This window comes from Euprymna scolopes, chromosome 24 (genome assembly GCF_053919585.1).
Source record: "Euprymna scolopes isolate OS-2025 chromosome 24, ASM5391958v1, whole genome shotgun sequence".
NCBI lineage: Eukaryota > Metazoa > Mollusca > Cephalopoda > Sepiida > Sepiolidae > Euprymna > Euprymna scolopes.
The window spans coordinates 66130911-66154384 of NC_136505.1; positions in this window are offsets into that span (position 1 = coordinate 66130911).

Sequence of the window (23474 nt, forward strand, 5' to 3'; positions counted from 1 at the left end):
TGATATTGTGTTGTTTTTTAATATTTTTTATTATATGTTGTTTTACTTTTTTTTTCTTTTTTTTTTATATTCCTGAGACACCAGACAGATCAAAAATTGTTTTACGTGTACTGAAATGATTATTGTAAACTTTTAATTTTCTGTTAGTCTCTGCTTAACATTTTTTTTAAAATAACTTACGTTATGCTTTTTGACGCTGCACTTTCTCATCTTTTACGTATCCGTTCACAGTGCGATGATCCTTCACGTCAACTAGTAAATGTGTGATTTTTTGTTTTCTCTTCAGTCGTTTACATATTTACACGAAGCATTTTAACAAAACTAAATATATTGCAAACACTTTTGGTTTACTCTGACGTCAGTAAATCATTATAAACAAGTAACAAATAAAAAATATTTAATTTAATCTAAATATTAATTAGACAATACAAGAAATATAAACGCTTTCAAAATTAAAACCTGTGATAATTTCCATTGAAACAATTCATAGCAAGAAACTTTTGGTTCGAATATATATATATATATATATATATATATATATATATATATATATATATATATATATATACTTGCAGAAGTACCCGTCGTTGACTGGGTTCAAAAACAGCCTACAGAAAATGGACTGTGATTGATGAAAGTATGATAGGTTATGAAAAGGAGGGGTTGTAAAGAGATAGGTTTTGATACTCAAAAATTTTACCCTAAGCAAAATATGATGAAAGTAAACATAATTTTCGCGAAAATATATTTTTTATATCAACTTTGTTTCCATTCGTAGCCAAGAGTGACCAACAAAATGACGTTTCCTTACAAAGAGAAAATGTTATATATATAATAATATAAATATACAAGAAATAAATGTTACCATAGTCAATAAAAGTTACTTTTATGGTATAAAAGTTCATTGGTTTGTATTTTTAAGTAGTTTGTAAAAAAAAAATTTTTTTTTAATTCACGAACCGGTTTAAAAAAATCAAAATGGCAGTCACTTTGAAATGGAGAGCCACGTTTTCAATTTTAAGGAGGGGTACCTGAGCATTCTGTGCTAACAATTTAAGAGAGTTCCGTCAACGTAAGGAATATTTATAAACATATTTTAATTTTTTCCGTTATTTTGTGCTTGAGGAATATTCGATTATGGCATGTGTAGTTTATATAAAAATTCATTTAAGTAGTTATCGCCAAAAATTTCGTTTTAATTTCGGTTCGCTGAAATTATTTCAAGTAAAGAGCATTAAAAACTATTTCAAAACAAAAAAACATGAACTGAACTTTTATTGACTATGGTAACATTTATTTATTGTATATTTATTTTTTCGGGTAGTCGTTTGTTGGCTTTTCTGCTAAACACTCTTACTAAGTAATATCGACGAAATATCGAAAAACAAAGAAACAAAAACAGTTTGGAAAAATAATGAAGCTTTACTTACTTTCGTAAAATAATCCGAAACAGCAAAATTGAATATTAAACAAGTAAACACGTAATTACTTTAGTTTTTTAAAGCAAAGAATCGATATAAATATGAATAAGAAGAAAATGGCGCCCTTTTCAAGCAGAACAGCTTCGTTTCAGTTTTACAGTATTGAACGGTGTAGTATTGCGCCGTCGGATTCGGGGTTGTACTATTGTAATGTAAAGAACACGCAGAAAGGGTTGTGATCAACTGAATTCCTTCTATTAAACTGACAAAAAAAAGCTTAAACAGATATATAAATGAAAATAAAAAGGTTATGGAAATGTTTTTAAAAAGACACGTAACCACGTGAGCAGGATTTTTTCCTTCTTTTGACACGATAACAAGTAACGTTCTTATTTTTTTATTATTTATCTATTTATCTATTTTCGAAAAAGGGCCACATGCAAGTGGAGAAGGAAGAAAACAGAGTTATGCAAAATTTGTGTCGAGAATTGTCTAATTAAGTATTTGGGGAGGGGGGTCACTTTAATAAGAACGTGAATTTATGAGGTGAATTTATTCGACACAATATGATTCAGCTCAAAAAAATAAATAAAAGCTAACGTGAATTAAGATTAAAGTTATGGTGGACCCTTACTCCTTTTAAAAAACCTTGTTAAACTTTGTGACATATTTACATTCTAAGCAGGTCAGGGGCGAACGAACACCCAATAATTTTATTATACCATATTTCTTCAAACGGAAACATAATTATCAAAGTATACTTACGCAAATAGATATGAAAAGTCTTTGTTAAAGTTTGTGCCATATTTCCATGGAGTAAAGGCGCGAACGCACACCTCACAATTTTATTATACCATCCCTATTTAAGTTGAAACATACAAAAGTATTCTTATGTACATCTATATCAAAAACACTTGTAAACGTTTTTTTTTTTTTTTCATTTTTTTTCATACTTTGGGGGCCAGGCGCGAACGCAGACCCCACAATTTTTATGAACCATCGTTCTGCCAGATCAAACATACCCATTTCTGATCCTCGATACATCCTCTATCATTATATGTAATCAGTTTTTTTTAATAGTCAACCATATAGGAGCCTATTCGTGACCAGACACACACACAGACGTTCAGCTTTATATATATATATATATATATATATAATCACGTTGACACACCGGTTCTCGTCAGATCACCAGAGTTAAGCAATGTCGAGATTGGCTAGTACCAGATGGATGACTATTTGAGAATTCTATTGAGATAAATAAACTTATGACATATTAAATTCGTGGAACTGATATAAATATGAACAGTATTTTTGATGTACGATCGTTTTGAAAACTAAAGTATTTTATTGATTCCAAGTTGTCTCTTTGTAAATAGCAATTCCCGTCACAAATTTATATATATATATATATATATATATATATATATATATATATATATATATATATATATATATATATATAGGAAGTGTGATTTTTATCTGTGTGTACATATAGTCATAGAAATTTGAACAAGCAAGGTATCACCTTCATAACCAATTTTACATTTTATCGAAATGTTCATTTCATATATATCTAGAGAGAGATTAGATTTTCTTTGAAAATGTTCAGTTTACTGGCAAAATATCAAACTAATGAATCCAGTAAGGAAGTTTAATGAGCTGGTCAATTTCCTGTTTGATTGACCTATTCAAATAACACTGACCCCAAAGAACTTCCTTAATTGTTAATCGATAAAATTGCTCTGACGATACATTTTTATCATTGCCTGTAGTGATTCTATGAACAGCATTAAGAATCGTTTCGCTAGAAAAAAACAAATGTGTCAAAATTATACTTTTCCTAATGGAGGACCATGAAAAGGTCTGTGGAACGACCAGGCGATGTAAATTTTAAGAAAATGATTGATATTTTTGTTTAATAAGAAATGTATATTAATATAATGTATTCTTCGATTACTTCGTCCTTTCACGCAAGGTTTTACCGATTTAAAAAAAAAAAAAGTGGTCTGTGCTATTGTGAAGTAATTATTTTTAAAACCCAAGGTAGCCGACAATTTCTTTATATGTCAACTAGCAGAAAGACTCGGCAATTCCTGGTATTAAAATGAGAAACCTGATGTCCTTCTGTTGCTTGTCTATGCCATCGTATTACATTATTTTATTCTTATTTTTTACATTTTGAGTACTTGTGCGAAATACGAACCGTGCTTTTTTAAGAATTTTCAAGTTAAATTACATATTTTACGGTACTTTTTGTTTATTAAATTGTTAAGGGAAAATACTGAATAGTTACTTAATGTTAATGTGCTTCTAAAAAAACATTACTATTTCAGCACGGTCCGTTATAGGTGTTCCACCGGGATCGCTTAAAACTTGGAGTAACTCTAGCTGATGCGTGTTCGGTAGGCAATTAAGGTAATTAGGATAGTTAGTTCTCAAAATTAGAGACAAAAAAACACGAGGCAGTGAAATAAATTTCGGATTTCAAAGTAATTTAATAATAGCCAGTTTAAAGGTTTCTTGAGCCATTTAACATTTTTGGCAATTCGAGTTCTTCGATCGATACATCTCCAGACCACAGGTCTGACATCTCTCAACCAGGGACGTGAACTGAGAAACTGTGTTGTAGAAACTTTGACCCCAGAAAAGACAACGGTCTAAGAGGAGGTAATTGGTAAAAAACATATTACAAAAGGCGGATGGTCGCCCTTCGATAGATTGATTACATATTTTTGGTTTGTTTTTGGTTTTTTGTTGTTATTTTTTTTTTTTTACAGGGACTTTTGATGAACGTTTTATTGAACTAAACGTCTAACCTCAGATCAGACTAGACAATGATTCAAGGGGAGATCATTTGAAAGTAGAAAGGTGAGTGGTCGTGCTTGATTAGAACTTAACTTTTGCTTTTAATAATAAACTATATATTTCCATTTCTTGCACGGAAATATAAGGACTTTTGCAGACGTGCATGCTGCATAAATTTTAATTCTTTTACAGGTAGAATGGTAAAATTCCTTGTACAAACTTGCTGACGTTGCTAAGCGATGAACTGTCGTCAGACGTTGTCTGTCAGCGACTAAGAAGCTCCAAGGCTGACTAAACATAAGTCAGTGATGAGTGAGAAACGTATGGATTGGTTAGACTCGCCCATTTCCTGCGGAAGCTGGGTGAGCTAAGGTTTGCTTAGCGTGAGAAGCCTTAATGTGATTATACAAAATTGGCCAATCCGGGTGAATTTAATTTTGATAATGCAGAGGCTGATTAGCTGAATGGGATTTCAGACTTCGTCATCCCTACCCAGCTCCCTAACTATAAGAAGGAGTGTAAGAGCAAATTTTGCCGTTTAGTTGAGTTGAATTGGCGTGTAGACAGAGTTTAAACTAGCTTCACCACCCACGCCGCCCGCTACCCCCACTCTCACTGACCACATGCGACGGGAATATTACAAGGGAGCGAGAGGAGGAAAGAAAAAAAGGAAGCAAATCTGCGAGAGGAGGAAAGAAAAAAAAGGAAGCAAATCCGAACGAACTGTTACATGCCACTGTAAATAGTTGCGTTGTTATAAAAATGCATATTTTTTCTTTATTTAATTCCACCGGAACATTATAATCACGAGTTTTATTTTATAATATACACCTTGTAAAAGCAAGAACTGACGACTGGAGTTTTTTATTCATTGTCTACGGGAGTTGTGACTTAACTTCTAAATGGAACAGTCCACTTGAGTGAATTTCTTTCAGGAGTCAGCAAGCGGAAAGGGGCACTTACCCACACGCCGGATACAGACTGCAGCCTGCGTCACAACTATTTCCTCTGGGGCTTTGACTTTGTTCTCTTTGTTTAATTTTGTTTTGTTTTTTGTATTTTTTGTTTGTTTGTTTTTGTTGTCTTTTGTTTGTTTTTGTTTTCTTTTACTTACGGACTACTTGTAAAAAGAGGAATAACCGGAGATGCGCATAAGACCTTGTCATGATATAGGTGATTATAGTCGGCTACTGAACTTTCTTGAGTGTTCCGAAATCGGAACAACCTAGAACTACACTTACAGTGATGATCATATTTATTGGCACGGTAAAATAAAAGTTAAATTTTGTCAAATAAATTCTAAAAAAGGGATTAAATTAAAGAAAATAACAAAGTATATTATGTATTTTTAACTGGCCTTTCCGATGCAGCAATCGGATTTTAGAAAAAATAAATAACAAAGGAACAACAAACATAATTGCAAAAAACCCTTGTTCAAAATTATTGGCACGGCTTTGTTTTTCTTTTAGTATCAGTATAATATCAATCAATTTCCGGTTTACGTGCTTTCTGAACTTTTTATAGCCATATTATGCTTGTTTAACGCTAATTCAGTGAATAATTTTTTTCAGATAATTTTTAGATAGCGATTTATTTAAACTATTATAAGTGACTAAATTATAATTTTCAATCGCCATGGTTAAAACTAAGGAACACAGCGAAGACGTCAGGAAGCTTGTTGTAGCATGCCATACCAATGGGGAGGGCTATGATAAGATTTCAAAGAAGCTAAACCTTCCCAAATCCACTGTTAGAGCCATAATAAACAAGTTCAAATCGCAAGGCCACGTTATGAGTTTAGAGGGTAGAGGGAGAAAAAGGATTCTTTCCCCAAGAGATGAACGAAAAATTGTTCGACAAGTAAAACAAAACCCAAGGATCTCTGTTGGGGAGATTGTTGATGAACAGAGCACCTCTGGAGTGAATGTATCTCGGCATACAGTTGGTAGAGTTTTGAAGAGATCTGGTTTAAAAGCATGTCGTCCGAGAAAGACTCCCTTATTGAAGCCTATGCACCTGAAAGCAAGGCTAGCCTTTGCAAAACGTCATATTGATAAAGATGTTGCATTCTGGAAACGTGTTCTATGGACTGACGAAACGAAAATAGAGTTATTTGGCCATAATAAAGTGTCTTATATTTACAGAAAATCTGGCGAAGCTTTCCTGCCTAAGAACACCATACCCACAGTGAAGCACGGTGGAGGCAGTTTGATGTTTTGGGGATCCTTTGCTGCCTCTGGACCAGGGCGACTTGTTAAGGTCACAGGTAGCATAAAAAAGGAAGATTATGTTAAAATATTGGATGAAAACCTGAAAGACTCTGCTAAAGAGCTCTCACTTGGTCGTCGTTGGTGGTTCATGCAAGATAATGACCCAAAGCATTCGGCTAAACTGACTAAGAAATGACTTGAGGACAATCATATTAATGTTTTGGAGTGGCCATCACAAAGCCCAGACCTTAATCCAATTGAAAATTTATGGAGAACATTAAAATTGAGGGTAATGCAAAGGAAGCCTAAGAATCTTATTCAATTGGAGGATTATTGTCAGGAAGAGTGGGCTAAAATTACTACTGAAGAGTGCAACAACTTGGTTGTAAACTATGAAAAGCGACTGAGGAAGGTAATCAAGGCCAAAGGCTATACAATTGATTATTAAATAAATCGTGCCAATAATTTGGAACAAGGGTTTTTTGCAATTATGTTTGTTGTTCCTTTGTTATTTATTTTTTCTAAAATCCGATTGCTGCATCGGAAAGGCCAGTTAAAAATACATAATATACTTTGTTATTTTCTTTAAATTTAATCCCTTTTTTAGAATTTATTAGACAAAATTTAACTTTTATTTTACCGTGCCAATAAATATGATCATCACTGTACGTACTTATGAACACTCCTTAGAGTCTTCGTCGGGTTACTTTTGCTGCCGTTTGACCATGATGTGACCTTTTGAAACTCCATAAACGTTTTCACAAGGTTACGGTATAAAAACATTCGGCAGTTTAAAAGGATAAAAAATACGACGACAACGAAATAAATGCTTACATTAACTTTGAACGTGTATAAAACGTAACTTCCAAATTTTACTAATATTTTTGCGAAACTGTTAGAGTCCATATTTATTGAATAAATATGCAGTTGATCTTAAAATTATATAAAAAAATTGGTTAATTTACTTAAAGCTATCTCTCGCTACACTTTAATGTGTTTTTTTTTTCAAATACTCAACGAAGGGAATTCATTTTGTTTAATAAAAAAAATATGGGTTAATACATGTATTAACCTAACACTAGTCGGCGTAGAGACCTTAAACGTAGGGAAAAGTTGGAAAATTGGATTAAGTGGTGACGTATACGAGTACAGGTAAAATTTCAGAATAGTCAACAAAATTAAAAGCAAGAAGTTTAAGGCAAACACGTGGATGTAATCCTTTACCGACTTGCATAGGAGTGGAAGTTTAGAATTTTAGTTGAATGAAAGTCGTCTCATCGATAACCAAATGATCAGAGATAATAATCCGAGGAAAGAGAAAAAAATCGCAGTCACAAACAAAATGCACAGTCCAATTTTACCGACATGGAGTAATTTGGATTCATTTGGACACAATATAAAATTTACACAATAAAACACCGGAAGACTTTAAGACTGAATATTCCGGTCGTTAAAATGGTGAAAAAGTAAGAACTGTTAATAAAAGAGGTTCTCGGCAGACATCTAACAAAAAAACTCGACAGATTTTCTGAATTTGCCAGTCATGAAAGAATCCATTGCATCTATAACGTTACGATAAGGAATCGTTGACCGTTTGTCGCGTCGATCTAACTGATTAGCACGCACTGTGATTTCTTTCAAGTAGTTCTTCATAAGATTTGCTATCATGGCGACAACCTCGTTGACGAAGTCAGCATTGTGCACAGTACTCTTCACAAAGGTTTTAATGTATTTGGAATATTTTCTCAATGATATACGAATTATCTTCCTGCGGCGACAGCTTCGGTTGGAATCTACTTTCGTGTTTTTTTCCTCTTTCCATCGGAATCCATTTTCGCTTTTTCTTTAAGCAACGAATTGTATTCTAATAAACTTCAGATTTTATGTAGGTGTAAATTCTCGTTTTAATTCGAACTGATTTGTATACACACATACACATGTGTGTGCATATATATATATATATATAGGTGTGTTTGTATGTATGTATGTCAGGTCATGTCATATGTATGTATGTGTGTATGTATGTCAGGTCATGTCATATGTATGTATGTATGTATGTGTGTATGTATGTTAGGTCATGTCATATGTATGTATGTATGTATGTATGTATGTATGTATGTATGTATGTAATGTCAGGTCATGTCATATGCTACTGGTACCATGTAACCCAGTACTACCTGCCTCATGGTCGGGTCACCGGCGACTGAACTGGTTCGCTCACCAGACTTGTTTGATGAGGAGGGCGGCTAGTCTTCCTGAAGGATTAAAAACAAGACCTTCCAAAGGGCGAATGAACTCTTTTTCTGGGTCAACGGCCAACTAGCACCGTGTATATTTGTGTGTATATATGTGTATTGGGGTGGAGAGGGCTCCCGTAAGCCGTGGTGAAGGCAACCTTTCTAGGAGAAGAAAATCTCTGATTTAAAAAACCATAAAGCGGGAGACCAGTACCCGCATTAAGCTGGTCTGCAGTTTAATTTGTTGCTGGCTATCTTGCTCTTGGTTGTTGCTGGATCTCAACATTTTGAACCGAGAGAGAGACTTAGCTGTCGTACAAAGCTAAGACTTTGTAACATCATCTTTGTATATTCCCATTTGGGCTCATGGATTTAAATGTCTGCGTGAGTGGCACTCGTCTGACAAGACGTTGCAATCATCATGTATGTATGCATGTATGTATGTATGTATGTATGTATGTATGTGTATTTATATATACTAGCGGAACCCGTGGAAATTCCATGGTAGTTGAAAATGTTAAAAAACATACATCAGTAAAAACATCTTATCACATAATCAAACTATTACATTGAGATTGGACCATGTACTATTGAAAACTTAAGTAAATCACGAAGCTCTGAATCTTCAAGTCCTTCAATCTCTGCTGACAATTGCATTAATTTGATGAATTGTTCTGATCTTATCCTGATCTCGCAACATTTTTGAACTTCAATAACATAAACATTTGCGAACAGAATTCCAAGCACATGTCTGTCTTTAATGTCTTTTAAAAGTTCAGCTATATGTACATGATAGACACGTGATATTAAAGCAGATCGATTTTGTGTAAGTTTTGATGGCTTCAAAGTTGTTTACTTTTAAAGGACATCTTAGATTACACGTGTATGTAGATCTGGGTTTCCATATTTACAGAAAACTGCTTTGTACTAATTGTTTTGCAATAATTTCAACACGGCATGTAGGTAGGTAATAATGTTTTAACCTGAAATGTGTAGGTTTAAAAGATCCCTAACCAACAAAAGCGCTTTATGATTGTAAATATTTCGACATGATACTTAAGTAGGTAATAATGTTTTAACCTGAAATGTGTAGGTTTAAAAGATCCCTTACCAACAAAAGCGCTTTATGATTGTAAATATTTCGACATGATACTTAAGTAGGTAATAATGTTTTAACCTGAAATGTGTAGGTTTAAAAGATCCCTAACCAACAAAAGCGCTTTATGATTGTAAATATTTCGACATGATACTTAAGTAGGTAATAATGTTTTAACCTGAAATGTGTAGGTTTAAAAGATCCCTAACCAACAAAAGCGCTTTATGATTGTAAATATTTCGACAGGATACTTAAGTAGGTAATAATGTTTTAACCTGAAATGTGTAGGTTTAAAAGATCCCTAACCAACAAAAGCGCTTTATGATTGTAAATATTTCGACATGATACTTAAGTAGGTAATAATGTTTTAACCTGAAATTTGTAGGTTTAAAAGATCCCATACCAAGAAAAGCGCTTTATGATTGTAAATATTTCGACATGATACTTAAGTAGGTAATAATGTTTTAACCTGAAATGTGTAGGTTTAAAAGATCCCTTACCAACAAAAGCGCTTTATGATTGTAAATATTTCGACATGATACTTAAGTAGGTAATACTGTTTTAACCTGAAATGTGTAGGTTTAAAAGATCCCTAACCAACAAAAGCGCTTTATGATTGTAAATATTTCGACATGATACTTAAGTAGGTAATAATGTTTTAACCTGAAATGTGTAGGTTTAAAAGATCCCTAACCAACAAAAGCGCTTTATGATTGTAAATATTTCGACATGATACTTAAGTAGGTAATAATGTTTTAACCTGAAATGTGTAGGTTTAAATGATCCCTAACCAACAAAAGCGCTTTATGATTGTAAATATTTCGACATGATACTTAAGCAGGTAATAATGTTTTAACCTGAAATTTGTAGGTTTAAAAGATCCCTAACCAACAAAAGCGCTTTATGATTGTAAATATTTCGACATGATACTTAAGTAGGTAATAATGTTTTAACCTGAAATGTGTAGGTTTAAAAGATCCCTAACCAACAAAAGCGCTTTATGATTGTAAATATTTCGACATGATACTTAAGTAGGTAATAATGTTTTAACCTGAAATGTGTAGGTTTAAAAGATTCCTAACCAACAAAAGCGCTTTATGATTGTAAATATTTCGACATGATACTTAAGTAGGTAATAATGTTTTAACCTGAAATGTGTAGGTTTAAAAGATTCCTAACCAACAAAAGCGCTTTATGATTGTAAATATTTCGACATTATACTTAAGTAGGTAATAATGTTTTAACCTGAAATGTGTAGGTTTAAAAGATCCCTAACCAACAAAAGCGCTTTATGATTGTAAATATTTCGACATGATACTTAAGTAGGTAATAATGTTTTAACCTGAAATGTGTAGGTTTAAAAGATCCCTAACCAACAAAAGCGCTTTATGATTGTAAATATTTCGACATGATACTTAAGTAGGTAATAATGTTTTAACCTGAAATGTGTAGGTTTAAAAGATTCCTAACCAACAAAAGCGCTTTATGATTGTAAATATTTCGACATGATACTTAAGTAGGTAATAATGTTTTAACCTGAAATGTGTAGGTTTAAAAGATCCCTAACCAACAAAAGCGCTTTATGATTGTAAATATTTCGACATGATACTTAAGTAGGTAATAATGTTTTAACCTGAAATGTGTAGGTTTAAAAGATCCCTAACCAACAAAAGCGCTTTATGATTGTAAATATTTCGACATGATACTTAAGTAGGTAATAATGTTTTAACCTGAAATGTGTAGGTTTAAAAGATCCCTAACCAACAAAAGCGCTTTATGATTGTAAATATTTCGACATGATACTTAAGTAGTTAATAATGTTTTAACCTGAAATGTGTAGGTTTAAAAGATTCCTAACCAACAAAAGCGCTTTATGATTGTAAATATTTCGACATGATACTTAAGTAGGTAATAATGTTTTAACCTGAAATGTGTAGGTTTAAAAGATCCCTTACCAACAAAAGCGCTTTATGATTGTAAATATTTCGACATGATACTTAAGTAGGTAATAATGTTTTATATGAAATGCATTGGAATTTGTACTAATTTCAACATAACATGCAAGTATAAAGTAATGTTTTCACCTGAAATGCGTTGGCTTAAAAATCCTTAACTAACAAAATCACTCTTTGATTTAACTTACTTTGACATGACACTTACGTAGGTAATGTTTTCACTTTAAATGCGTTTGAATTTGTATTAATTTCCACATGATATGTAAGTAGGTAATAATGTTTTTACCTGAAATACGAGAATTTAAAAGATCCCTAATCCACAAAAACGCTATATTATTTTACTTATTTTGACATAATACTTAAGTAGATAATAATGTTTCACCTGAAATGCTTAAGTTTAAAATATCCATAATCGACAAAACCATCCTATGATTTTTATTATTTTTACTGAACATATTAGTAAGTAATGTTTTCACCTTAAATGCGTCAGAATTTTTACTAATTTCAACATGACATGTAAGTACACTTTATGTAAAATTTCAAATGTTTACATTTTTAATTGGCTGAGTAATTTGGTAGAGACCACATAGATTAATTTTGTTTAACTTTGACCCCAATTTTGACCCCTTAGAATTTATTATTTTGGGCTCAAATCAAATGAAAAAGTCTGATCCGTGTCCAAGTAATCTATGTATAAAATTTCAAGTGCTTAAACCCAAAATTAGCGGAGGAGTTTTGTAGAGTTTTCAAAGGTCAAATTGTTGAACTTTGACTCCTTGACAATCAAATTTCTGACGGAAAACTGATTAAAAGGATTTTCCCAAATCTCAATACCCCTTATAGCAAATTTCGAGTCTGTAGACTAAAAATTGACAGAGTAGTTTGGTAGGGAAATGCACACACACACACACAATTTCACTTTTATAGATATATAGATTGGGACAGTTGTAAAAGCCAAACGCCAATAAAGATTAAAATTGTTCAAAAATATTTCATGTAACAGCTAATTATTTCTAGGAACCCTAATTGTTTTACTAGTGGGACATGTGAAAATTTCACAAGGGACTCATTCATATTCATATTGTAGTTGGCATTCTGTGGGATGTTCAGTGTAAATGGAGATGCTCTGATATTATTGTAGCTCTTTGTTAAAACTGCAAAAGTATTTATCTAAGCTGGCAGGTACGCCTGGCGTAGCCCGGTCGTAAAATACGCTTAAATATGATATTTTAATTAATAAAGATATTATTATAGGAGTCAATTTTCTTTCGATTCTTATATATTATAAAGTTGTGATTTCAAAAGTAAAAAGATATATCCATATGACTTGGGTGCATCAGCTTTAATCGAAACTGACACCAAAACTTATGAAGAATTCTTGGTAAAATTATTTATTACAAGAAATGGAAGGTCATAACAATTAAACGATAGTCACTAGGTAGAAAAAAGATGTAAGCGTAGCACACAAAATAACACACGCACTATTGTATTAATATATAGATTTTTAAATTGAAAACTTTTTTAATGAGTGATCAAGATCAATGACCACTCGAGGATTCAGTTGGTACAATGGACAGAATATTACTTAAAAGGAATTGGTTATCCCAGAGGATGTATCAGAAATTATTTATTTACATGAGACTTGAAAACAACACGATTGTCGCAAGATTGGAGGCAGTTCAATAGTATTTTGCTGCACAAATATGATATTCTAGGTTAAAAACTTTGTTCATGGAAGTTTCGCTTTGTTTTTAGTACTAAAATAGAGAAAAGAAAGTTCATTGTTGTAAGTATAGCTAGGCGAGTTCTTGTTGTGAGTGTTTTCTTCTGTATGCGCCAGGTATTGGAACTCTGTTGAACACCTACACATACCATAAGCATAATGATACAATAGGTATTTATTTGCTTCCCTATGAAAAAAAAATGTGACACAAGGTCGTTTTTAATGTGAGAGAAAACCAGCTCCTCCAAAAATGGGGCACTCTGGAAGTATGCAAAAATAAAATTGCCTTAATATAGAAGGGCTTCCCTCTGCATTGACTAAGGACAAATTAATTTGGGTGTAGCATCAGAACAAATACTACACTCTGGTCCTGGCCTCACCACCTAATCTGTGTTAAAGAGGGTGTAGAGAAGATAAGATAGCTGATGCCAGTAGATGGTAATGTTGTTTCTGTATTCTTCTAAGGCAAAGAATGGTGCTTAGAATGGCATCTCCCCATAGATGACAGCAGTACTCCATTGTTATTCAAGAACATTTCTGATTGATATTTATATTAGTATTATCTGAAATAATAGTTAATTCTTATCTTCGGTGAAAAACAATTTTTCCCCCTAGAATTTGTATATCTGAAAAAGGTATAAATTATCTGGAAGCGTCATATACCGTATCGAAGCGCACTCATCCTTGGTGTGTTGAACAACACCATCGAGAATCCAGGCCTGTTAAATGATCTATAACGTCACGTTTAGGTAGCGACTAGTAGGCAATAGGCGAGACAATCGGTAATCTCGCCTATTGCCTACTGGCCGTCAAAGAAAAATAATAATTCTCGATTTGGATGCGTGCAATTAGGAAGAATAATATAAATCGAATAAAATATAGCAAAGTAAATGGCGTTATTTTTTATTAATCGAAAGCGTGTTTAATTAAAACTGTAATAAGTAATGACCTTTGAAAACATTGTCAATATAAATTAAAGAAATAATTATTTTTATTGATAATACAGCGAATAATATGTTGAATTAATTTTTCTTTTAACGGTTCATTTTCTTATAAGGGTAAACAAGAGTTTCACGTGTGTCTGTCGGAGAAAGCTTAAAATTCTATGTGGGTGTTTTTTTTTTTTAGTTTTTATAATTGTGAAACAAATGATTTTAAATGGGAATTTTTGCAGTCTTACCTTATGATAATAAATAAAAGTTTTCAATAGGTATTTCCAAATATTTTAAAGTTACGTGTATTTTTCGAAAGAGACATCATGTCTTTAGAACGAATATATAAATTTACACTGTAAGTAAAAAGCAATATTTTAGCTTCCAGCATAATAGTTTTAACTTGATTTGTTTCGTTGAAATATACAAGGTGTTCCACAAGTCGTGGATACATTTGGATATTAAATATCTCAAAAACTATTAAGGATATAAAACGTATGTCAATATATATATATATATATATATATATATATGAAATTTATTCATACAAACATTGATGGCTACATATGTGCATACATGTTTCTGTAATCACCCGCGTTGGGGGATTACGTCTTCAGGCCACGAATTATCGTCGATAACTGATATTTCAAACAAAAACATTTTCTTATTTCGTTTACAAAGTTAGAATGTAACATGGTTAGGGTTATAAGCGGGGGAGGACAAGTGAGGTCTTTGAAGATAATAAACATCTTTTTTATTTCCCTTTTTTTATATTCCCTTTTTTTAAGTTCATCTATCCCATCTTTTGGTTTTTATGGCACAAGGTACTTGAGAATGTAGCATTTTTGTCTTGCGGTCTGTAAATTAAAGACATTTACATGGGCATTAAGTACTGACCGGTGCCATTCAATCCCCACACGCGCACACGCACACACACACACACACACACACACACACACACACACACACACACACACACACTAGAAGCAAACATACGCTTATATCTACACTCAAGAGTGTTGTATTTTACTCACACACACGCACTGGAAACAGACCATAACTATATCCACACAGGAATAAAATTAAATTTCAAAATTAAAATAAATTAAATAAATAAAACAAAACAAAACAAAAATAAAACAAAAACAAAATAAAAAACAAACAAACAAGCCAAAAATAAAACGCCGAAAGTTATCAAACTCCTCACGTATACATATATATAAATACACGTATATATACCCACACCTTGATACAACCGCGCCTATATACACATACACACACATATATATATACACATACATAGACATATAATGCTCATATACGGTTAGAATATGTTTACATCTCTACCTACATACACAGTTATGTCAATGCATAGACGCTCAAACACAGATATCCATGTACACACCTGGATACCATACATCATGACTGTTATTATATCAAAACTAATATTAATCCCGCAAACAATCCTAGTAATAATAATTCTTATAATATTGATCATACTAATGACACCACCAATACCAATAATAAGACTGTCGATTGGGAACCCAAAAGCCTGTGGACCCCAACCGGACAGACGTCCCGAGAAAATACAGATATACATATATATATATGCATATATATATATATACACATTATATACACATACATACACATATACATACATATACATACACACACATACATATATACATACACATACACATAAAAAACGTATATATATATAAAACATATATATATATATAAAACACACACACACACATACACACACATATGTACACACCAGTATACACACTCCAGTCACCACGGGCGTATATATACATACACAACATACATGTATATATACCCAGACACCCATACATTTTTGTAATATACATTATTGCAATCATTGTATACGAGACAGCCTATTTTAATAGTTCATATATATATATATATACATATATACATACATATATATACATATACATCTATATACACACACATATGCACATATACACACATATATATACACACATGAATACAGATACATACATAAATACACTTATACATACATATTTACACAAAATACAGACATATATATATATATATGTACACTGTCACCAAATGATACATCCAAAATAGAAATAGAAATGAACTCATTCACTACATAATTCTCTTTTCTATCCAACCCGACACGCAAGGTTATATTCCCCGCCCCCATCCGCTTGTTATTTTTTCATAAGTTGTATGTTTTTTGTACTACGTAAAAATTTATACTACGTAAAAATTTATAGTGAATTCAGCTTGAAGTCCATAGGTCTATTCCCATATTTAGTAAGCATTCTTTCAGGTGTTACACAGATATACATACGATATACAATGATATTACAATAATATATAACATATGACAAAAAATCAGAGTATTTAGGTTATATAAACGGAGTATAAAGGCTTATACATTGTGGTACTTACCTTCATCTTTATTTATTCCCCCTATTTCTTTATTTCATTTTCTTCTCTTTCACTTTTCACTGTTACTTTTTTTATCTATTTATCCATTTATTCATTATTATTTGTTTATTTCATTTATTCTATTTTATTTCATTCATTCATCTATTTATTTCTATTTATTTATTTATCCATTTATTTATTTTATTTCTTTTATCTTTCTTTCCCTTTATGTTTTATTTCTTTCTTTATTTTTTTTTCAACCGACGTATATATACATACAGATCATAAACCCATACATGTCTACACCCAAACATATCCACATGCATACATTATAGGTTCACCTAAACAGTCTATTACTCGCTTGGTCCAAATATACTTTCATACAGGTATTTATTTAGGTTGGTAATATTATAACTGCTTGAGAAAGTAGAATATTAAGCGACTCATGTAATCCATAGAGGTATGATCATAGTTACGATCTCACTTATCCTCTTTGGGGGGTACTGGATGGGGGATAGTTATACTCATAGTTGTTCTGATTTTCTAATTTAGAGTTCTTTAAGTGCATGTATTCTGAAATGTTTGCAGGATATAGCAGTTTCTTGTTTAATATTTAGCAGTTTATCCCTATCTTTAAACCTAGTTATCTCAAGTTTTTCTGATAAGCATAATGGACATGGTGAGTTTAATGAGTGGCAAGTATTGGCCCTTCTAATAATCTTCCATTCTATTCTAGGTGTTTTATTTTCTCTAACTAATTTCCAGTAGTATAACGATAAGGAAGTGTCCTTTTCATACATTTGATTATTCATCAAACGCGTATGCCCATAGGATTTATTTTTGAAAGTCATTGGGGTACTACCTATGTAGAATATATGTGTGTGTGTGTGTGTGTGTGTGTGTGTGTGTGTGTGTGTGTGTGTGTATAATCAATAATATTAAAATTGAACTTGATAAATTTAGCTTTAAAATTATGTCACTTTCATTTAACATGTAGAGTTCAGTAGATAGAAAGACTTGAAACGTGTCCAAGACTTCTGAAACAACCTGCATTTAAATCCGTTAACATTTTGTTTGTTTGCGTTTTATCACACTTTATCTGTAAATAATAAAATCGATAATTAAAGAAAAGACAAGAAACGCATAAATGTTACAATCGTGCGAAAATATAATGTTCTATCAGTAATTATGATAAAATACAAAAAATAGTAATGATAATGTCCCCCTCCCAAATTCAATAAAATCAACAGTGTAATTTCTCTCTAAATTTGATTTATAAGAAATATTTCTGCAATAATAACTCATATAGTTTGTTTGTATTGGAATTATTTGTTTGAATTTTATTTGCTTCATTTTTATTTTTTGTATTTTATCCTTTATACACATATATATGTGTGTGTGTGTGTGTGTGTATGTGCACGTATATATATATGCATATATATAAATATATATACACATATACATACGTATAAATATATATAAATATATAAATATACAATGCCGGCAAAAAGAAAGTCTGCACTTGTAATTTTTTTTCAAAAACTGCTTAAAATTTGCAGTTTTTGAAAAAAAAATACTAATGCGGACTTTTTTTGCCGCCTGTGTACATACACATATTAAAATATATATACACATATGTATACGTCTATATATACATATATATACACACACACATATATATATATACATTTATATATATATACGTGTATGTACATTACATACATATATACATATATATTTTTTAATTGGAATTTATTATTGAGATGACGAAGGCCAGAGGAATTGTTGGCTGAAACGTTGTGAAACAACAACTAAGAAAGATGAGGATAATAGTCCGCAATAAATAGATTAATATGCATACATACACACACATATATGTGCATACACACATAGGAGTAACAACGACATGAAAGTAATGACATTCTCAGCAGAGACTACACTGATAAGTGTAATTCAACGACCATTGAATAGTTCGGAGATATATATATATATATATATATATATATATATATATATATATATATATATATATATATATATATATATATATATATATAAAATAAAAAGGAACAAACCGTATTTCGAGACTTCCTCTGGATATATATATAATATATATATATATATATATATATATATATATATTTATATATATATAATTTATTTATACAAACATTAATGGCTACATATGTGCATACATGTTTCTGTAATCACCCGCGTTGGGGGACTACCTCTTCAGGCCAAGAATTACCGTCGAAAACTCTTTTTTCGACGGTAATTCTTGGCCTGAGGACGTAGTCCCCCAACGCGGGTGATTACAGAAACATGTATGCACATATGTAGCCATTAATGTTTGTATAAATAAATTTAATATACCTGCTCTGTTCGCTCATTGAGCACTCTTTGGTAGACACATGTTGTTTCATTGGATGTACTTCTAGGAAACTAAACTCTACTGGCTATATATATATATATGGCACTACTTGATTAGCTTTTGTTTTTATTTGAATAAATATGAAAAAGTTGTTTTCAAGTTATCCACAATAAAAGTAATAAACGAATTTTAGTCTTTGGAATCCATAATAAATCACGATGTTCATCTTTTGATGCAGGAACATCGTACAACTTTTCTTTTTGAATTAATTCTTATTTTTCTTCTTTTTTTTTTTAATTAATATTGAATAAAGTTTTATTTAGGTATAAATCCTGTTAATTATTTTTCTCTTTTTCAAATATATTTACCAAAAGTTTTTCACCCTCTTTTTTTTTTTAATCTGTCATTCTATTATCGCCTACTCGGCAGATCTTCTCCTACTATGTGTGACGTTATTTTTCATTTAACAGGCCTTGTCTCTCGATGGTGGCGGTTGAACCGGCTTCCTCTGAAGCGTCGCATATTAGTATGAATTTTTATATTGTAAAACTTTTACTTCGCCTTGTATATTAAGGTCTCTTAGTCTCTTAAAATAAAAACAAATTTTATGTTTACCTAAAATAGTGTAAAAGGATGACATTACTTTTCTAGATTTCGCAAACAGTTTATCTTTCTTAGTCAAAAAAATTATCCCAACTTCGAGTTTACCAGTTGACCTCTTAACAGGAGACAATCTAACGCTGCACGTCGACGACAACGACGCGCTATAATGACGCTTTAATTTGGCCTTACGTGATGCCACAATAGACCTCTTACGTATCGATCTAGACGCTCACAGATATTTATTTACAGCACGGACACACGAACACATGTAGATCTTAGTTTGAAATGTGCATGTATAGAATCAATAATGCGTGGTGAATTACCATCTACGCTCGTCGGATGTAGATTTATATTTACACTCTATAATAGATATGGAGTACTCTCTCCTTAAAAATATAACAACTTATACATTTCTTATATGTGTGTGCTTGTGTGTGTGTGTTCTTTATATACACATATATGTTTTATACGCACACACACATACAGTCGAGAGTTATGTTATCGCTGTAAGTTGTTCCTCATTATAAGTGTTCTACAATCTGAAATATTATTTAGAAGGCAAAATAACGTAGATATTGTTAATGCATATCTATTTATTTCAAAGCAACTTAGTTTCGACTATATATAGCCTCCTTCAGGAATGATGACATTTTTTTTTCTTTTTTCATTAAATTGTCTTACTAGAAAAATCCCTAAGGCCTCCAAAGTTAGATTTTTTTAAATATTTTACTCGATATGTTAGCGGGTAATTCAATTAGCAATTGTAATTTGAATTTGAAATAAAAATGTGAAACTTGAATTAAAAATTGATCCTAACTGTAATCGTTATGTAATTTGAATTTGAAATAAAAATGTGAAACTTGAATTAGAAATTGCTCCTAACGGAATCGTTATGTAATTTTTATTTGAATTAGAAATGTGAAACTTGAATTAGAAATTGCTCCTAACGGTAATCGTTGTGTAATTTTAATTTAAAATAAAAATGTGAAACTTGAATTAGAAATTGCTCCTAACTGTAATCGCTATGTAATTTTTATTTGAATAAAAAATGTGAAACTTGAATTAGCAATTGCTCCAAACGGTAAACGTTATGTAATTTGAATTTGAAATAAAAATGTGAAACTTGAATTAGAAATTGCTCCTAACGGTAATAGTTATGCAATTTTAATTTGAATTAGAAATGTGAGACTTGATTTAGCAATTGCTCCTAAAGGTAATCGTTATGTAATTTTATTGTAAATAAATATGTGAAACTTGAATTAGATATTGCCCCTAACGTTAATAGTTATGAAATCAAAACGTATCAAATTGTTTACGAGTTTACATTTTTTTAAATATTTAAGGAACGAGTGAATAAAATTCCATGAAACTTTGAGAAAGTGCTTGCAATACTACTCAGCTACTCCAGTCAGAAAATAAAAGTATTTAAAGCAGTATTAGCGAAACTATGGCAGAAGACAGGAATATTTGTTGATTTCAGTGCGTCAAGTTATTAACGAAGTTAAGAAAAAAAAACACAATATACCAATAATTTTCAAACATTAAATGAACTAGGAAAAATCCTTAGAACACAATAACTATATAGCAATTTCTACATTGACATAATTAGTAGGGGATATGCGATCCTTTTTTATGAATGACTTGTAAAAGAGGTTGGTCCAGAATTAGTCAAATTTGTGATTCGTCCACAGTTATTCCTTGCGATACTTCTTGGAGAGCATCCCACAACTCATCTTTGCTCTTAAATTAGTGTCCACTTGCATAGAGACGTAGCTTCATGATACTCCAAAAGTTCTCAATTGGGTTCAAATCTGGTGAATTCGCAGGCCACTCCATCTTCCGTAGCCCAGAGAACTCCATTTGTTGCAAATACTCTTTGTTTTGTTTGCATGTGAGGGAGCATTATTCTGCATAAAAATAATCGTTCTTCTGAACTTCAACCTTTGCTTCTTCAGCCATGGTTCAAAGTACTCCTTCAGAACAGCTATTTAAGCATTTGGCATCATTTTTACGCATTCTGGGACTCTCCATGGGCCAACTAAAACACCTCCAATAATACCAGCCCAAATCATTATCTCACCACCACCTTGTTGGCGCCTTAAACGCTGTGAAGATGTCGTCCATCTAGGACCCATCCCTTGCTCCAGCTATCTGGGCCATCAAGGGTGGCACACACTTCATCTGTGAACAAACCTTTGGAAAAATCCCTTTTCATGTTGTTCTCTGCCCATTTCAATCGGTTTTGTAGGCGATGTTGCTTTAATGATGGCTTTATCACAGGCTTAACAGACTTTGCCACTTTTTTCAGAAGGCGATATCGAGTACTTTTTGAGACATTCTTCAATCCGGCTTTGTCAAAGACTTCTCGACTTGTCTGCCCAGGATTCTTAACAACTTCACGTTTAATTTGGAGTAGAGAACGGCGTGAAACAACTCTAGATTTACCTTTATCAGCTCTCTTATGTACCTTTGTAGAGTCGTTGACAAAGTTCTTCAGAGTTTGATGATACATTCCTATCATTTTCGATATTTCGAGGGTAGTTTTACATTTTGTTAACTGTTCTGTAATAGTACTCTTTTCAGAACTACTCAAACATCCTTTACGACCCATTTTATTGAGGAAACAAACTGCCTTGTTAATAATTTGACACACCTCAAATACCGTGGAGCCAACAATTATGATGGCAAGTTGTTTACGTTGCGCGAAACAGTATGAAAATTTCACAGTACGCGCAGCTCAGCATTGCCAACGTTTCCGAAGCTTTTGATACGAAACTACCAGTAAGTCTCTGAAATTGGTAAAAAAAATGTTATCTCGTTAATAATGAGACACGCAGTGTATAGATATAGATAGATAGATAGATATAGATAGATTGGACGCAATACGTTGTAATGATTGAAAAAAGCTTTAAAAAAAGACTTGTGCGCCACCACCGAGAATCGAAACCAAAACGTTCAGCTCACAATTTATTTTTGCCTCTGTCGTCAATGACTGGGCTATGAAGAGATATATAATGCAAGGCTAAAAATTAAAACATGAACCAATAGCTACTACATTATGCATTCGTAATGCCGGCGTTCGACCTTCACCTGGCGAATTTCTTTTTTTTAATTTTCACATTTTGCACCGATTTTTCCCGGGTAAAACCCAAATATAAAGTTTTGCATGGATTCAATTACCTTATATATGAAGTTTCATGTCAGTAGATGAAAACTCTAGGGGGAGTTTGGTAGGCAAAATTTGTTAAACAAAAATATATACGTATACATAAATATATATGGAAACAGTTTTGTGTTTAGTATAACCTTTTTACGCAAATATTATGCAAATATAAATTATGTAGAATATCTGCATGAATATAATTACACGTAATAGTTAACAAAAGATGATCATCCCCGAATGAACTAATAGGGAATTAAGTAAAATGAATGTTTAAAAGAATATGCAAATAGGCTAGATCTTTTGCTAGTGAATGCAATTCCACAATCCATATATAAGAGAATTGTATTTTCTTTTTAAATAAATAGAAAAGAGGGTTTTAATATGAATATCAATACACACAGTAAAAAAAACGAATTCATAGGAGTATAAAAGATATATATGTATATATATATATATATATATTTGTGTGTGTGTGTGTGTGTTAGTTTTAACTAAACAAAAAATATATGAATAAATACAATTGCCCAA